The 19,598-nt window shown below is 40.2% G+C and overlaps 1 pseudogene; it reads right to left on the minus strand.

Annotated features, from left to right (window-relative positions):
• Nucleotides 1-16,041: 16,041 nt before the first annotated feature.
• On the minus strand, nt 16,042-18,994 carry LOC132765558 (ribosomal protein eL22-like; annotated as a pseudogene).
• Nucleotides 18,995-19,598: the final 604 nt, after the last annotated feature.

A 19,598-nucleotide genomic window follows, 5' to 3' on the forward strand; every position in this document is an offset into this window, starting at 1 on the left:
TATTATTATTATTATTAACTAACCCAACCCCCTGCCATGAAGGAAAAGCACAATCAAAGCAGCCCTGACAGATGGCCCACCCAGCCACTAAAAAAAGAATTAAGAAAATAAAGGAAAATCAAAAAGATTCAATGCTAGAGAGAGGTCATGCCAAGCCAAAAATTAAAGCTGAGAGTGAGTGGCAAGGCGATCTGACTGAAGCACCTCTCTAGAGCCAGGATGCAACTGAGAGCAATGGAGGTGCTCATTCCATTAAATTGACATAGCTTGTGTGAGACACGTCACAGTGTTCTTCTATTCTGATTGGCCCAACAGGCATGACTCACAGAGAAACCCTGTGTGAGCATGCGGCAGCCTCTTCACGTGTTGCATGATGCCGAATAGGAGTGGAGGAGCCGTGACTGGCTGCTGCGTGGCCTGTTTCAGTAAAAAACAAAACAAAAACAAAACATAGTGGCAGAACACTTACTGTTATGGCCTGCTGAACAAGCTGGATTGACCAAAGGGAACTGACCAAACCAAATCTTTGCACCATTCATCAATAACACAAAAATAGCAATATCGTGGGAGGAGCTATACTGCTTACAAGGTTTGAGTGGTTGTGCAGTCAGAACAGGATTCTGACCTTTGCAACAAACAAAATAATTAGTTGCAATGGCTTAAGTTTGACTTAATGTTATCATAATGCACTAATGGGATGCGAGTCAATGTTTTCTAATAGCTAATGATATTTTGTTTCATCATGATTTCCAAGTGTTGTATTATAAAGATTTCATTATATGTAGGTGCATGTCTGTCTAATGTTTTGAACAACTAGGAACTGAAGAGCAGTTTATGCCCCTGTGCTATCCCAGTCGAATATTTGGCTTTAAAATAGGAACAACTCAGAGCTTGGAAATAATTCATTAAAATCAATTAATGTTTCACACAATTTTAATTTCTTATGTGGGGGTAAATTTTGGGGGGGGGGGGGGGGGTATTTTTAGCCGGTTAGTAATTGTTTTTTAAATGTCTAAAACAAACATGTTACTAACACATTATGTCACTAATTAATTTGACAATTTTCATTAAACCTATTAACATAAATGAACTAATTTCTGAATTGACATTAACATTAATGAATTACCATTAACACTAATGTTTCAAAGCTCCGGAACAACCTCATGCTGTATCATAAATAGCTTGTGTACAGTTGAGTGTTTCAATAGCAATTGCAAAGCATCTGACTGCATTACGTTCTGATAACATTCAGCTGGGTTGAAAGGCAGAATATAAATAACACACGCACACATGTATACATGTTAGTTCAGAGACCTTCACATAGAAGATCCTGTGAATTACTCTGGATTTCTATTGAGGATCACATCAATACACAAACAGGTATTCCTCTTATCCATTTACTTGGAAACACATGTGATACATTCTCTGTTTCCATGAAAACAGAAGTACTTGTCACTCCGGCATTAATAAAACATGAGAAGAAAGGAGTTACAGATGCTATACAACAAACATTTGTCAGATTTTGAATGATGTGTTGTTCAACAAGGATAGTATCTATATAATATAGGATAGAAGTTTTCCACTTTCATAAATAACCACACAGTCATAACTGCATTTATTCTGGATAGGTATACATTGAAAAGAGAGGGAAGGTACATAATTATACCATAAATAAACACATTTTACAAATGTTTTAACATGATAATAATATGCATTTGTACTTCAAATTCCACAATGGTATCAATTGAATGCAAAGTAGAAAAGAAACAAACAAACAAAGCAGGAAGTCATAGTTAAGTTGCTTTAGTAAATGCATTATATTTGTTGTGAATATAATTCCTCCTAAATTAAGCATGTATAAGCCCCAGAGGTTTCAACAACTCAAAAGTAGAGCATGTGCTAAATTTATGTTCATTTAAATCAAAGGGATTAAAACTGCTTAACTTTGTTTAGAACTTTTTCTGTATTTGTTATTGGCCACAGTAATACTAAGTGCAATAAATATAATTACAATACATTGAGTCCTATACAGGATAATCTAGTCACAGCTATGGTTCAGAAAAAGTTTTAAATGGAACACTTCTAGTTCAACTGCAACAAACCCAATTTTCAGAATGTGCACATCACTACACAAAGCATTTATGAGATGAATAATGTTGTTCTAAAGTAGAATTATTATTTCTACTTTGTTGTGAGTACAGAGTAGAAGGTGGAATTCTGAGTGGATTCCTCGGGCCATTCCAAGCATTCACATCCCAAAGCTTCCAAAGCATTCAGTTAGTGCTTTAGAGCAGTGGTTCTCAACCTGTGGGTCCCCAGATGTTTTGGCCTTCAACTCCCAGAAATCCTAACCGCTGGTAAACTGGCTGGAATTGCTGGGAGTTGTAGGCCAAAACACCTGGGAACCCACAGGTTGAGAACCACTGCTTTAGAGGAATTTACTATACTGTGTTCATATACAACCTTATTCATAGTATCATGGAATTCTTTCACAGACTCAAGAGTTGGAAGGGATTTCTAGGACCTCATCCTACACATTTTGGGCTCCATTTCCATGCATTTCAGAAAACGGAGTTCCACAGAGGCCATCACATGACACAAAGCCACTTTCAATGGGACTCCATGGGACCTTTCTGCACACACGGAAACAAAGCCCACAATGTATTTTCAAGAGTTGGGTGCTACCCGATTCCAAACACCTTAAGATTACTTAAGATGGGGGAAAGACAGGGAAAGATGAGGAAAGGACATGGGGTGGCTGGCCATTCCAGAAGATGGCCCTTAACATTTGTTCAGAATCTCCTGATTTTTTTTTAAATGGATCCCTTGACACATCTTTCCTATTGGATCCATGGAAAACTCATGAACTCTATCATGTAATAACCCTTCAAATACTTGGGGGTTACTATTCTTCTAGCAGCAAGTCAAAACCCTTGTGGCCCATCAAGATCTTACAAACTAGAATTGGGTTTGGCTGTTCAGTGATGTTTTAAAGATTCGTATTACTTTTAAAGCATTTTAATATTTTAATGTTTTAATTTTCTTTTTAAAATCTGAGATTTATACTTTGATTCATTGCTTTTGTTTTGTTTTAAATATATTGTTAGGCACATTGAGTTCCATTATAAGGATAAAAGCGGGATATAAATGAATTCAATAATAAAATAATAATCCTATTGCTTTGTAATTGTCACGTCTCCATGTTTAGCCTATTGAGTGCCTCAAAGATTTCTTCACAAGACTTGCTCTCTAGATCAGGGCTTCTTAAACTGTTTACACTCACAACCCCTTTCCATCCTTGAAGGTTTTATGTGACCCCCAGTTATATAAAATGGGTATAAAATGAAACATTTAGTGATAGCATTTGCAAGGCTTGCTAAACAAGCTGGTCCTTTTGTATGAAGTACAGCTGAAGTCTGTTTTAGGGTCAAAGTCCCACGCTGGTCATCACACGACATCATGTGACATCGAGTGGAGGCCCTGCCCCCACCTGGGATGAGAGTATCTTGGATGCTTTCCTCCCAATGGGAGCCTTTTTGTGTTTTTTTTTCGTGTCAGGACTGGCCTGCGAAACCAAGTTGCTTCTGGTGTGAGAGAATTTCTCTGCAATCCTGCTGTCACCTGGGATTGTGACATTGACGATCCATACTTTGTTTTTTAACATGATTATGAGGTCAGGAGTATTATGCTCCAAAACTCTGCCTGTCTGAATCCGGAAGTCCCAGAGGAGTTTGGTGTGTTCATTCTCTGTAACTTTTTCTGGCTTGTGATCCCACCAGTTAGTTGTCTGAGGCAGATGGAATTTGTGGCACAAGTTCCAATGAATAATCTGAGCAACGGTGTTATGCCTCTGCTTGTAGTCTTTCTGCACAATCTTCTTGTGATCTTCCTGTTAGGATGTGATTTCCTGTTGTTTTTCCTCAATGCGACTGTTACCCGGCAACATTTATTATTATTATTATTATTATTATTATTATTATTATTATTATTAACTAGCCCAACCCTGCCATGAAGGAAAAGGACAATCAATGCAGCCCTGACAGATGGCCATCCAGCCTCTGTTTAAAAGCATCCAAGGAGGGAGCTTCCACCACACTCACAGGCAGAGAGAGTTCCCTTGCTGAACAGCTCTTACTGTAGGATGTTCTTTCTAATGTTCAGGGGGAATCTCCTCTCCTATAATTTGAACCCATTGCTCTAAGTCCTAGTTTCAAGGGCAGCAGAAAGCAAACCTGCTACCTCTTCCTTATGACATCTTTTCACATATTTATACATGGCTATCATGTCTCCTCTCAACCTTCTCTTCTGCAGGCTAAACAGACCCAGCTCTTTAAGCCTTTCCTCATAAAACATGGTTTCCAGCCTTTTGATTACTTTAGTTGCCCTCCTCTGGACTCCTTCCAGCTTGTCAATATCTCTTTTAAACTGTGGTGCCCAGAACTGAACGCAGTATTCTAGGTGTTACTTTTGTGAGGCTTGCTAAACAAGCCGATCCTTTTGTATGAAGTACAGCTGAAGCATCCTAGGACACTTCCAGCCTGTTATAGGAACAAAGCCCCACACTAGTCATCACACGACATGGAGTGGAGGCCCTGCCCTCACCTAGGAGGGAAGTATCTTGGATTCTTTCCTCCCAATGGGAGCCTTTTTTCATGTCAAGAGTGACTTGAGAAACAAAGTTTCTTCTGGTGTGAGAGAATTGGCCATCTGCAAGGATGTTGCCCAGGGGATGCCTGGATGTTTTGATGTTTTATCATCCTTGTGGGAGGCTTCTCTCATGTCTCCTCATGAGAAGCTGGAGCTGACAGAGGGAGCTCATGCATACTCTCCCTGGATTTGAACCTCAATCCTGCTGGCACAAGGGTTTAACCCATTGCACCACCACGGGACTCTAGCACACTTTCTCCCAGTTTGGTTGACTCTTCCCTTGTGTGATGGGGAAGTGTTGCCACATCCCAGTGGTGCAGGGGGTGACAGAGTCATCCTGTGAACCTGTCATTTCACTACCCTTGCTGGTGAAATGGTTTGTAACCCTCCTGTGGACATGTGACAGTTTGCCTTTATTCTTCTAAAGCTGCTCTGCCCATCCCAGAGATAAGCTGTGCCAAAGCATAATAAAATGACCACCATGATTTATCATGCTCTTGATATTATACAGCTGTTGATGTGGTTAAGAATTGCTTTAGAATTTTTAACTCCTGCATCATATCAAGGATTCAAGTTTAGATAGTAGATAACTAACTACTGCCATGTGACTTGTTTTTGTGCATTTGCTTTTTTTCCCCTAACTATTTTTTAAAAATACATTTATCTTTGTTCATGTTCCTTTTATTCTTTTTGGTCCATGTCCCCTTGTCAAATGAATATCTACAAATACTAGATAAATCTTCCTGTCATTCTGAGCAGAGATGGCTTTCCAGGATATAGCACGATAGTTGAAGATTCCTTTTACTACTGCATTTCTTTACTGTCAAAGTTAGGAAATATGATCTCGGAAGACATGATCTAAGTCTTCTGAGTAGCAGGGTAGATGTTCCACAAAAACATCACTATTATTTCTTTTTCATTTTTCCAATATTTATATACAGATCAGTAAAAACTGGTGATCTTATTTTGATGGTGCAGTTAATCCGGTTTGAAATTTAAAGCCTGAAATATAAAAGGGTTCTATGTAGGTGTACAGTGTACACGTATGTGCCTTCTAGTCACCTGTCAATTTACACAATCTGCATGACTTTTAGGGGGTTTTCTTAAGTAAAGAATACTCAGAGGTGGTTTTGTTAGTTCCTTCCTCTGAAATATAGGCAAAGCACATAGGAGGTATCTCAAGTATTCAAGGTATAGAGAACTGCATATTGAATAGCTCAGAATAAAACCCAGAGTAGATTCCCATGTAAACACACTTTCCATAAAACAGTTATTCTCTAAACTGTTTGGCATGTTCCTTTTGAAAATGGCTGTTTTCTTTATCCTCTTACATTCCAGCAGATCAAATTTCAGTATTGCCGGTTAAAAGTGTTTGCCATTCAGTACTCAGATTCTAAACAATTTTCTGATTATTTTCCACCTTCTGTGAGATGGTCCAAGGGCATTGGGAAATATATATTGCATAATGTATTGTCGAAGGCTTTCATGGCTGGAATCACTAGGTTCTTGTGGGTTTTTTCGGGCTATAGGGCCATGTTCTAGAGGCATTTCTCCTGACGTTTCGCCTGCATCTATGGCAAGCATCCTCAGAGGTAGTGAGGTCTGTTGGAAATAGGACAATGGGTTTATATATCTGTGGAATGGCTGGGGTGGGGCAAAGAGCTCTTCTCTGCTAGAGTTAGGTGTGAATGTTTCATTAGCATTTGAAGGTCTGCCTGAGCCTGGGAAAATCTTTTGTTGAGAGGTGTTAAGATGTGCCTGGTTGTTTCCTCTCTGCTGTTTTGCTGTTGTAATTTTAGAGTTTTTTAATACTGGTAGCCAGATTTTGTTCATCTTCATGGTCTCTTCCTTTCTGTTGAAATTGTCCACATGCTTGTGGATTTCAATGGCTTCTCTGTGTAGTCTGACATGGTGGTTGTTGGTGTGGTCCAGCATTTCTGTGTTCTCAAGTAATATGCTGTGTCCAGGCTGGTTCATCAGGTGCTCTGCTATGGCTGACTTCTCTGGTTGAAGTAGTCTGCAGTGCCTTTCATGTTCCTTGATTCGTGTTTGGGCAATGCTGCGTTTGGTGGTCCCTATGTAGACTTGTCCACAGCTGCATGGTATACGGTAGACTCCTGCAGAGGTGAGAGGATCCCTCTTGTCCTTTGCTGAACGTAGCATTTGTTGGATTTTCTTGGTGGGTTTGTAGATTGTTTGTATGTTGTGTTTCCTCATCAGTTTCCCTATGCGGTCAGTGGTTCCCTTGATGTATGGCAGGAACACTTTTCCTCTGGGTGGATCTTCATCTTGACTCTCGTGGCTTGTTCTTGGTCTTGCAGCTCTTCTGATGTCTGAGGTGGAGTATCCATTGGCCTGGAGAGCCCAGTTGAGGTGGTTCAGTTCATCTTGGAGGAGGTGGGGTTCGCAGATTCTGTTTGCACGGTCTGCCAAGGCTTTAATGGTGCTTCTTTTTTGACTTGGGTGATGGTTGGAGTTTTTATGTAGATATCTACCTGTGTGTGTGGGTTTTCTGTAGACAGTGTGACCCAATTGTTGATCTGGTTTGCGGGTAACTAGGACATCTAGTAAAGGCAGTCTTCCTTCATTTTCTTTTTCCATTGTGAATTGGATTTTTGGGTGGATGCTGTTAAGGTGGTCCAGGAACCTGTTGAGTTCTTTTTCTCCATGGCTCCAAATGGTGAAGGTGTCATCCACATATCTAAACCATATAATGGGCTTTTTGGTTGCTGTCTCCAGGGCTTGTTTTTCAAAGTGTTCCATGTAGAAGTTAGCTATGACCGGGCTGAGAGGGCTCCCCATAGCTACTCCATCTTTCTGTTCATAGAATTCATTGTCCCACTGAAAGTAACTGGTGGTGAGGCAATGGTGAAACAGAACTGTGATGTCTTCTGGGAACCTCTGGTTGATGAGTGCCATGGTGTCTGCTACCGGGACCATGGTAAATAGAGATACCACATCGAAGCTGATCAGTTTGTCATTGGTATTTAGCTTGAGATTGCTGATTTTTTCTATGAATTGGGCTGAGTCCTTGATGTAGTGTGTAGTGAGCCCAATATGGCTTTGTAACTGTGCAGCAAGAAATTTTGCTAGGTCGTATGTGGGGGATCCAATGGCACTCACGATGGGTCTGAGTGGGGTGGAGTCCTTATGGATTTTTGGGAGTCCATAAAGCCTGGGTGGAAGGGCTTCCGATTTACATAGCTGTTGTCATATATATTGCATACTTTCATCACTCCCTAAAAGTTATGATTCCTAATTATATCATTGATAGCCATTTAGACATGTTGCTCAATGCTGATATTCTATATGGCGTTCTGCAATGCTCATGTAGCATAAATTTAAGTTACACTGGGGCAATGCTTGATTGACCTGTGTATATTGCCTTGTCATCATCATCAAAGCACAATATCTATATATGGCACTTTACAATTAAAGGAACAACTTATTAAAAAAAGTTCTCTGGTTGAAGGCTTACAATCTAATTAAGACTAGGGGTGTGCAACTCTACAAAAAAGTGCTGGTTTTGGTCCTCTTCACCAGGAAATTCCTAAGATCAGGAGGGGGTGCCATTTTTCCCCCTATAAGATTCTGTCCATTGGTGCCAATGGGGAAACTTTAAAGGTTCATTTGTCAGTCATTTTTAGGATGAAACTCATCTCTATTGTAGGCCACATTTATGACTTCAAGCCTACCAAGTTTCAGAACATTTCACCAATACATTGATTTTTGGGAATTTTTAAAAGGTTTTACCTATATATATATATATATATATATATATATATATATATATGTATGAGGGTGTTCGGGTAATTGAAGCCTCAACCAGTGCTTTTCAAGAGGGGAGGAGAATGGACATAGTCAACCTGGCCTCTGATTGTTTGAGAAAGAAACATGAGAAACAGAGAAAGAGAAAATGCCCACACTGTGCAAAAGGCTGCTGGGAAAGCAAGCTCGCAGCATCCCCCTCTTTGGAGGAAGAGAGAAGCCTTTCCCAGCTTATTTGCCTCAAAGTCACCTCTTGCTGAGAAAGGTGATATACAAATGCAGTAAATAAATAAATAAATAAATAAATAAATAAATAAATAAATGAGGTGCTGCACAGGGAGAGTGGTCTTCAGGAAGCGATGGAGGAGGCTACCAGGGGAGAAAGAAGACGAGGAGCCACCATTGCCATGTGGGTGCTCTTGCCTGATTTTCAAGGCCATCAAACTCCTTGGCCTCTGCCTCAGGTAGAGTGCCACTCAGCCCTATAGCCCCCACTAGCTGAAAGATCAGGCTGTTGTGATCTGTTTCCAGCTGAGCCTTCCCTGCTTCCGCCCAGTTTGTTTTTTAGTCGATTCAGCAGCTAGATCTCTGAATTTTCCAATTCAGAATAACCAAACTGAATCATGCATACCCCTAATTAAGTCATGGCACAAAAGGGAAAAGGGATGTCAGTGTGGTGGTGGGGGACTGAACCCAGCAAATGGTGCCTCTTCTTCTGTTCGTCCAAGACAAGGGCAGTGGCATTTGGGAGGAAGAGAAGGCCTTTCATCTGCTTCTGGGCCTAGGCATGCTTAAACTCTCCCTAGGAAATACAATTAATAAACGTAGAATTGCAAATAATAAATTATAATGATGTCTCTTCACAATTTTCTTATATATTTTGGGTCCTTCAGACTTTTGGACAACATGGCCTTTGTTCAGGGTTTTCAAAACTTGAAATCATAAATGTCTCAGAACATATGCAAATCATTATGTATATATTTTTTTATTTATTTATTTAGAGTTTTTATAACCTGGTCTTCTCACCCTCCGAGGAGGGACTCAGGCCGGCTAACAACATAAGATTCAATACAATAAGAAAAACCTTATAAATCATCAATATAAAATACATTAAAATACAATTCATACAATTCATACAAGTCATAGCAAAAATCATTTCGTCAAAAAAACACAATGAAGGATTTTGTTATTTTTTTCTAGCCAAGTGATATATAATATTAATGAACAAGGTCTGAGAAAGTCCATGTGCACACCAAACAAATCAGTCCAGAATGACCTATCTTTCTTTAATAACAGCTGTGCTATTACATTTGTTCTGGTGTTTTTGTAGTTAGATTATACTGCAGCCCATTTTTAAACACTGACATTACTTAACCTCAATAATGATATGTTTCATTTTCCATATGCATCTTTGCCCAATTTACAGCATTTTAAAATATTCATCCATCAAAAAGGATACCACCCTCTTGTATATAATGTATCTGTGTAAAAAAAGTAAATAGATTAACATTTGAAGCAGGCTACGTTTTGTTCATCTGACCTTTCCAATTTCAAGATTATATTCAGGGATACTCGACTGTGATTTTGTTGCTCTTGTTTTTAAAATGTTCAAAGCAATACTATCCATATCAGGAAAAAAACAGTTAATATATTTTGAACCCCCTTCAAGACTCAATATATACTTTTTACCATTACTGAAATAAAATATGGCATAGGTGACTAGTATACACAGTGGAACTGTTTTGAATTTTAGTCCTGGTATAGCTGACATCTGTGTTTCGGGATGAAGAGGTTCCCCTCTCCTTTCTATATGAATTTAACATCTTTTACCTGATAAAGAAATCAGTGAATTTTCAAAAGCTTGCTTGATGTATTCTCTGTATTAAAATTGGCCAATAAAAGTACTACTCTTTAGTTGATTTTGTGATATTTTGACATGTGACCAACATGTTCACCCTGAATATATTTCTTAGATTCGAACATACCAAGTTTTGCCACAACAGAGAAACTTTAACAGGAGGTAGCAATGGACCAGGACTTAATTATTTCAATTTTTTAGCCCCAACAAGGGTAAAACTCTTTCATTGGAGTACAATTAACAAGTTTTACCATCCAGCACCTAAAAGTTTTCCTAGATATTATAGTGCAGAGGCTTCATGAATTATTTAATGTTCTCTCCCTAAGAAAGATGCAGTTAGGATTGCACTGAACAAGGATAGCTGTATTTCAAGATGATGATGATGATGATGATGATGCTACACTTTATTTATATTCCGCCCTTCTCCCCTAGGGACTCAGAGTGAATTACAGCATTTTACATACATAGGCAATAAAGTTGGATAGGTTTGCTTCGTTAAAACCTTAAATTTGTTAAAACCTATTGAATTTGGTCTTTTGAATCAATTTTGAACCATGCAGGAAAAGTAAGAGGTGTAATTACAATTTGAACCACTTACCCTTTTTATTTATAAAAAATTCATAATGTTAGGAACTCTCCCAAGGTTATTTTAATTTTCACAAGCATTAAGCAACTTTTGTAAAGTTTTGCTTCCCCTCCCGGGCGATGCAAAGGAGGGATGCGATGGGCCTAAGCACAGCCATTGTTGTAGTTTGTGAAGGGAAGGCCCCCAGTGGTAGAGATTTCAAAAGGCTCTGTTGTTAAAATACATTTCCCATCCTGCCTTGCTGCACATGAGCCAAAATGGCCGAGCAGCAGGCTCCTCCTCCTCCTCTGCATTACCAGCTGGAGCTCTGGAGTTTACATTCAAACGAGTTTTCCTCAATCCCCCCCCCCCCCCACCTAAATCTCAAGGTTTGGCAACTGGGAGTTTAGTCAGGCAGGAGGCAGCCTCTGCTCAACAGAATCAAGCCAATGCTGGGTTTAAAAAAAAAAAAGGAAAGGGGGAAGGCGAGGAAAATTGGGAAGGGAAAAGGAGAGGGTGCTTTCTTTTATAGATCAGTGGCACTAAAGATTAAAGCAACCAATTTTGGAAAGAAAGGAGAACCTGTCAGAAGCACCTTCCTTCCTTCCCTTCCTCCCCTTCTTCTCTTCCTCCCCTTCGTCCTTCCTTCCTTTCTTCCTTCCTTCCTCCCTTTGCTCCCTCCCTCCTTTCTTCCTTCATTCCCTCTTCTGCCTCCCTCCCTCCAGGTGGATCAGGCAGATCTTATCGAGGAACCACTTCTAACTGCTTTGCCGCAATACTACACAATCCTGGGAGCTGTAGTTTTGCATGGTTTTTTAGTCTACTTTGCCAAAGAGTGCCATACTACAAACCCCAGAATCCCATAACATTGAACTGTGGCATGGCTGCATCTAAGCCAGGCCTGGGCAAACTTTGGCCCCTTCAGGTGTTTTGGATTTCCACTCCCATTATTCCTAACAGCCTGAAGCCCACTCTGATTTTGGAAATAAATTTTGAACTATACAAACAGTTTAGGGGGAAAAGAAGAACTGGCAAATCAGAGTTTATCCTGGGATATGACCAAAACAAGTGAGAAGATATTTCCAAAACAAAAATGAAAGTGAGAGATAAATTGGTGATCTTTTAAAAAGACAAGAAAAGCAAAGCCAGATAACATGAAGTAAATATGATTCAATTTAGATGTGGGAAACTAGAAAGTGGTAGTCTTTGCTTTTAAAGAAAGAAGATTCAAAGTGAACACCACACAGAAAGCTAAAGAATTTCTAGAGACTAATTAGACTGAAGAAAAGAGAAAAAAAAAGAATCAGATGAACCATTGGATCTAGATTTACAAAAGGATACAAGTAAAAAAAGACATCAGTTGAAGACAAGGAAAATGCTAAAATATACTAGCAAAAGTGCATTTGCACCCACATAAATTGGGCAGAGTGTTTATTGGTCACATTTTTTTTAAAAAAAGAGCAATGTTGTTCTTTCTGTGAAGCCAAAGTATTTACTTGGAAGGGGAAGCTGACTACTTTAATTAGGAAAAAAAATCATTGGTATCTTCTTTAAAGCACTGGGAAGCATTCATTGGTTGTGAGTTTTTTTGCAATCTGCTCTCCCGAAAACAAACAAAGAATAGTTTATCAGCAGTGGGTTTTGATAATTATTAATTAGCTGAAAAATCCAAGGAGTAGAAATTTAAGTGTATTTGTCTTTGAAGAAGCAATTTTATTGAGTTCTATAAAAATATCATCAATAAAGTTAAAAGTCAAATATATGTTTATGCTTTTATTTTTTTGTGGTGGCAGTTTGTGGCTTATGATGTTTCATTTTCTTGTACTAATATTTTTCTTTATTTTTTGTCTTAATTGTTTTGCTTATATTTTGGGTTTAATAGAAATAGAAAAATAAAAAACCCAACTCTTTTTCAGTGATGTATGCATAGCTGTGGCAGGAGGATATTTATTTATTTATTTATTTATTTATTTATTTACTGTATTTGTATACCACCTTTCTCAGCCAATTGGCAACTCAAGGCAGTTTCCAACAAATCAGTATGCATAAAACATAATATAGATAAAAAAAAAAAACATTAAACAGTATCACACATCACAAAAACAATAAAAACATCATCAGCGTCTGATTATTCTCAAGCATTGTCCAATTCCATTGTCAGGTCATTCGATTTCCTATATTAGCTACTCTGTATGTGTAAACACTTGCTTGAATAGCCACGTTTTAACTTGCCTCCAAAACATCAAGAGGGAGGGAGCAGATCTGATCTCCCAAGGGAGGGCGTTCCATAGCCTTGGGGCCACCACTGAGAAGGCCCTGTCTCTCATCCCTGCCAAACATGTTTGTGACAAAGGCGAGACCGAGAGCAGGGTCTCCCCAGATGATCTTAAAGTCCTCAGTGGTTTGTAAGAGGAGGTACGTTCGGACAGGTAAGTTGGGCCAGAACTGTTTAGGGCTTTATAGGCCAAAGCCAGCACTTTGAATTGGGCCTGGTAGCAAACTGGCAGCCAGTGGAGCTGGTGCAACAAGGGGGTTGTATGCTCCCTGAGTGCCGCTCCTGTTAACAACCTGGCTACCATTTGTTGGACTAGTTGAAGCTTCCAGATCGTCTTCAAAGGCAACCCTACGTAGAGAGTGTTGCAGTAGTCTATATGGAATGTAACCAGAGTGTGGACTACCATGGCCAAGTCAGACTTCCCAAGGTATGGGCGCAGCTGGCGCACAAGATTTAGTTGTGCAAAAGCTTCCCTGGTCACCGCCGAGACCTGAGGTTCCAGGTCAGCGATGAGTCCAGGATCACACCCAAGCTGCGAAACTGCAACTTCAGGGGGAGTGTAACCCCATCCAACACAGGCTGTAACCCTATGCCCTGTTCGGCCTTGCGACTGACCAGGAGTACCTCTGTCTTGTATGGATTCAATTTCAATTTGTTCGCCCTCATCCAGACTGTCACAGCGGCCAAGGACCTGGACAGCCTCCTTAGTAGTGGGTGGGAAGGAGTGACAGAGTTGGACATCATCTGTGTACAAATGACACCGCACCTCGAAACTCCGGATGATCTCCCCCAGCGGCTTCATGTATATGTTGAGCAACATGGGAGACAGTATTGAGCCCTGAGGAACCCCACAAGACAAAGGATGTGGGGTTGAACAGGTGTCTCCCAACAACACCTTCTGGGTGCGACCCTCCAGAAAGGACCGGAGCCACTGTAAAACAGTGCCCCCCAGGCCCAATCCGGCGAGGCGTCCCAGAAGAATACAGTGGTCAATGGTATCGAAGGCTGTCTTAAGCTCGCTGGAATGTTGCCATCCCGAAGTGAGGCATTAACCACCACCTTTACCCACTCAGCCAATCCCCCTCTGGCCTCCTTTAGAAGCCATGATGGGCAGGGGTCTAGGATGCATGTGGTCACTCTCATTCCTCCAAGTATCTTGTCCACATCCTCGGGTTTCACCAATTGAAATGAATCCATCAAAACCGGACAAGCAGATGCTTGTGTTACATTCTCAGAGATTGCCGTTAATTTATTTATTTATTTATTTATTTATTTATTGCATTTATTGACCGCCCCTCTCAGCCCGAAGGCGACTCGGGGCGGTTAACATGGTGTCTGCGAAAAACTGAGCAAATGCTTCACAGCAGGCTGCTGAGTTGTCAGTGCTCCCATCATGAGTGGTGGGATTTAATAGGCCTCTGACAACTCGAACAGCTCCATAAAGACATTTCAGCAAGTTAGTACTCTTGAATTATTTATCCTCTTTGAACATTCACTCCTACATTCTTTACAGGCTAACACGGCCAGAGGGTGTTGCTCCATAGTATGGAAGGGATTGGTTCTTCAGGATTTGCCTTGGTGTGATGCTATGGACTCTGAATATCTTTCTTCAGAGGTTGTTACAACAAATTCCCCCAATCTGGACATTCAGCACCAGTAGCATAACAAGTAACCTTGGGTGGTTCCACACAGGAGAAAAGTCCACGCCCACCCGGGTTTTAAACAAATGGGTTAGTGCAGACTTTAGTCTGCACAACAGTTACACCAGCCCACAGTTTATGCGAGGGATATCTAGATGTCCTCCCTGTACCTTCTGGGAGAATTCATTAATGAAATTTTATTTATAGCCCGTCCTATCTCCCAAAGGGACTCAGGGCAGCTCACAACAAATACACAGTGGCAAGCATTCAACACCTAGACACCCGACCCCCTGCCCCCAAAACTTAAAGAAAAAACAACTTACCCAGCCACCATTACACTGCTGCTGGAGGTCTCCTTTTATGTAGAAATAGCATGACAGGAGAAGGGAGGGGGGAGGCAGGAGCAATTTTCCTCCTCCCCCTTCTCTTGGCACATCATTTCTATGTGCCAGGAGACCAGTGTAATGGTGGCTGGGTAAGCTATTTCATTTATTAAAGGGGTAGGAGGGGCCTCCTGGGTATTCTGGGCTGATTTTGGAAGTCCCACAATTTCTGAGGGGGCCGTCCAGAAAGCGGCCACAGTGGGTTAGACCCAGATCTTTCAGAAAAACCTGGATCTAATCCATTGTCAAATTACTTTGGGACAAAGCAGTGTTTTCCTGCTTTGTTCTAAATGAATTCGTTGTTATGCGGGGCATCATTTGGATGCCCAACGTAAAAATGCAGCAATACGTGTGGTTTATGTGCTATCTGGATGTACCCCTTGCTTCATGGGGGTGGGATAGCTAAACACTGATGCTTCTTTCTCTTATTTTTTCTAGATCAATGGATGGACAGCTTGATTTAGGCTTTACATCGTGCTTCTGCTCCCAGCTAGAGAGATGTAGATAACATGAAAATCTCAAAGATGCCGGATGGAACACACACACATATCAACTGTAGTGAATTCTGCAACCAATTTTAGTGACTTCATAATGCCTTTCAGCTGATATCCTGAAACAATCAAAATTAAGTCTTTGCTTTTTAAAAACGTTACCTTAGGAAGAGAGAGCAATTGTTCCTGCTTTATATCTTTCTTTCTTTCTTCTTGTTTTTAACAGTTCATCAGAGCAGCCTTATAATGCAGCTTGGGAAGTACAAGGCATCCCAATCTCTCACAAAGCCCTGAAATTTTAAATTCAGTGTGAACATTCTTTATTTGGTAATAAGTTAATGCATTCTCATAAACAGATATTTGATTTGTGCATGCTCTAAGTACATTTCAAAAAGGCAACTCCAAGAGAAAGCACTAGGAATTTCTTTCCTCAGCTTCAGACTCTTGGTCCTCATGGCTGATCTGGAAATAATGCAGTTCATAGCTCTCCTTATCAGAGGCCACCAAATGCAGCCAGTCACAAAGGTTATTCTTCTTCTTAGTGAGTTCCTTAAGGTATCTTTTTGAGAACTGTCTTTCAGATGTCACTGTGATATTGTTCTTAAAGTGTTTAATGTGAACTAGATTTCCCAGGTTTCCTGTTTCTCCATTGATTTTAACCTTTTCCTTTAAGAACTGCTCTTATACAAAGTTTCCTGAATTGAATACTCCATCTTCTACTGGATGGGTGAGATAAAGGTAATACTTGCAAGCTGATTTTTTTCAGCTTCTTGTCTCTTTTTGGTGCTATTTTGCTCTATATCTATAAGCGCTAGCCCACTGTATAGATATCTTTCCCTCCAGCATCTCAGACTTTAGTGCTGTTGGTCCGGTGGATCTGTCATGCCCCATGAACGCCCTCGTTGTTTACCCCTAGTTAAGCCCCTTTTAGTTAGAGGGATTAATATTTTATGTACAGTTTCTGGGGAGTTAGTCTAGACAGCCTCTTTGCATTTGTAGCCTCCACTGCCCTGCCTCTTTAAGAATCCCTTCAGGAATGGAGTCTCAGGCAAGGCACTTCTGGTTCTTGGAAGCATCAGCCTTTTTGTGACTGGAAGATGGAGAGGAAGGCCAGAAGGTTTATACATAGCATGTCCAGTTGAAGCTGTATTCAAATCTAGTCAGAGTTAAATATTGAGACCATCTTAGAGACAGTTGAACATCATATAAAAAAGAGAAAATAAGAAAAATAAAGATTCAAGAGCCTCAGTTAGGCCAGAACTGTGTCTATCTCTCAAAGACTTTACCGCTCCTCATAGAGACTTTGTAGTGAGATGCAGAAGGAAAGTCTAAAATTCTTGTTAGTTAATAAACTCTTGTTGGATTCAACTATATAGTCTTTGATCTGTTCCCTGTTCACCTTCCAAATAGTTAAGATATCATGGGGGCAGAACAGGATCTAAGGTCCTTTCTACACTGCCCTATATCCCACAATCCGATCCCAGATTATTTAATTATCCCAGATTATCTGGCCATATAGATTTCTATAATCTAGTTGAAAGCAGATTATCTGGGATCAGATCCTGGAATATAGGACAGTGTAGATCCAGCCTAAGTGATCTTTTCTTGCCTGAGCCCAAGCATAGGCTGCTTTTCCAGGCAGGAATAGCTCACATACACACCTGTATAGACACACTCTCTCACACACAGATACATAACCTGAACACATATGGTCCTCCTTTAGTCTATTAAATTTTAGTCTATTAATTTTTGCCCTACTTGATTTTTACTTCTTGATTCCTGTTTGACTCTCAAGTCAGGCTGGATCTACACTGCCCTATATATACCAGGATTTGATCCCAGATTATCTGCTTATCCCAGAATATCTGGCAGTGTGGAGTCATACAATCCAGTTCAAAGCAGAAAATCTGGAATCAGATCTTGGGAAACAAGGCAGTGAAGGTCCAGCTTTCCAATTTCTCCCCTCTTTCTTTGTCTTTCTCCTCTCTCCTCCTCTTGCGAGCATATTGAAAGCATTGTTCTAATTTTTATACTGATGAAGAGCATGTAATCCAAGTTAAGTATGCTTCATAGGGACCGAGTATTCCGTGCTTGGAAGACTGTCATTATGAATGCATCAGAATATTTCAGTTTAATTCAGTGGCATCCCATTCCCATTTGGCCTCCGGTGATGTTCCGTGACAAAAATGTACTAATCCACCAAATTTGCTATGCCACTACAGTTAATGTAGCAACTTTTAAAATCTCCCATGTAAGCTGTTCACATTATACCAGGCTATTTCCCTTTCACAATCACACTAAAATCTAATCATATTACCAGTAAAAACAGTGATGAGACCAACATAGCTCACTAGAAACCCTTAGGATTTAAACCTTTCAGCAATGACGTCTCTGGATAGTCCCCCAATGACCCTGTGATATTTTGGGATGACTGGATATAAGAGTCCTTGTTCAAGTGAGTTAGGTTATTTGAACCCAATATGCCACGACTCAGGAATTTGTTAATAGTCCAGATTTACGGTCCATTAAATGCACACTTCAGGGAGTGCATATTACAGGTAGCATAAAACAATGATACAGGACATCCAAGGTATTCATTTAAAATTGTTATAAGAAATGCAGATAGGAGGAAATGCTGGATTTTCTTTCAGCTTTTCTGAAGATAGGCAATGCGTGGAGAGAGGGGCAAGGTTTGCATTTTGAGCCTAACATCCAGGCACTGATTTGCATTTAATTACAGTGCCAGGGAAGAGAACACGCACAGGATGTGTATGTACTATACCCCACAAAAATCCAACAGATCAAAAAAATGTATCAGACCTGTGCATACATATTCTGTGGGACTCTGAGCACAGTCTGTACTAAGGATACAGTCAATATATGGGAGTTGAAGAGTATATGAAAGTAGGCTTCCTTACCCTCAACTGTTCCTTGACTAATATCTGCACATTTGCTCTAGTTCTCAAAAGATGGTAAATCCACCTGTGTGCTATGTTGCTTTTTAAGGTTTGAGGCCAAAGCATTTAGTCGGAATTATGCTCTGAGTTCAACACTAACTATAGAGTTGTTTTCATGATTCACCAATTCATTGGCTGTCTGGTGTGGTCTGGATTAATCTCCTTCCAATAAAGGATATACTTATTCTCCTAAACTTTATTTTGAGAACACTTTTCCTGAAAATTTAGTTAGGATTGGATAAATGTGGTTCTGTTTAAGAAACTGTAAGACTTTAGAATGGGTACACAATTTAGTGTAGAAGAGAAGTTCTTGAATGTGACAGAGGGAATGTGACATGCTCTTGCTTACTTTGCTCTCCATGGGTATAGATGGGCTTTTCGGCAATGTATACAAAAATGTCACATGCCATAGTGATATACCCAGTCAAGGAACCTGCCAAATTTCAGGATAGGAGCTGGGACTACGAAAGCTGAAAAACAGTTTTAAAATGTTGAAAGCAATATGACATGCTTCCAGTTAAGCATTCACAGTACTGGGTTGCATGATACTTCAGAAGAAACTCAGGCCTTTCTAGAAGGGAGTTTACCAGCTTCCTAGAGGTAACCACAGTTGTATCTGTAAATAATAGCAGTTTATTTCACATCCAGTAGAAAAGAGAAAAGAAACAGGGGAAAATACCTCTGCATTACTAACTCTACCTTGATTGCTCCCCACTTGGCTATTATTTGTGCTCAGCTTTGCAGCAGCTGAAGATAAAGGCAGCTGGAGGAGCAATCAAGTAGTGCGAGTTCATGCACTTGCAGCTCTCTTGTTTATCTTTTATTTCCACTGGGGTCGGTGGGTATGAAGTGTACTGCTGGATGGAAATCTGTATGAATTGAACTGACAAATTAAATTTCATATTTCTCAGAAGTCTGGTTGTATGGATGTTTGCTCCCCTCCCTCCTCCAAGATCTCAGCTACTGTGTTCCCATTTTTGACAGCTCTGGTGCAATTTCCCCTCAGACTTATGT

This window comes from Anolis sagrei, chromosome 2 (assembly GCF_037176765.1).
Source record: "Anolis sagrei isolate rAnoSag1 chromosome 2, rAnoSag1.mat, whole genome shotgun sequence".
NCBI classification, from domain to species: Eukaryota; Metazoa; Chordata; class Lepidosauria; order Squamata; family Dactyloidae; genus Anolis; species Anolis sagrei.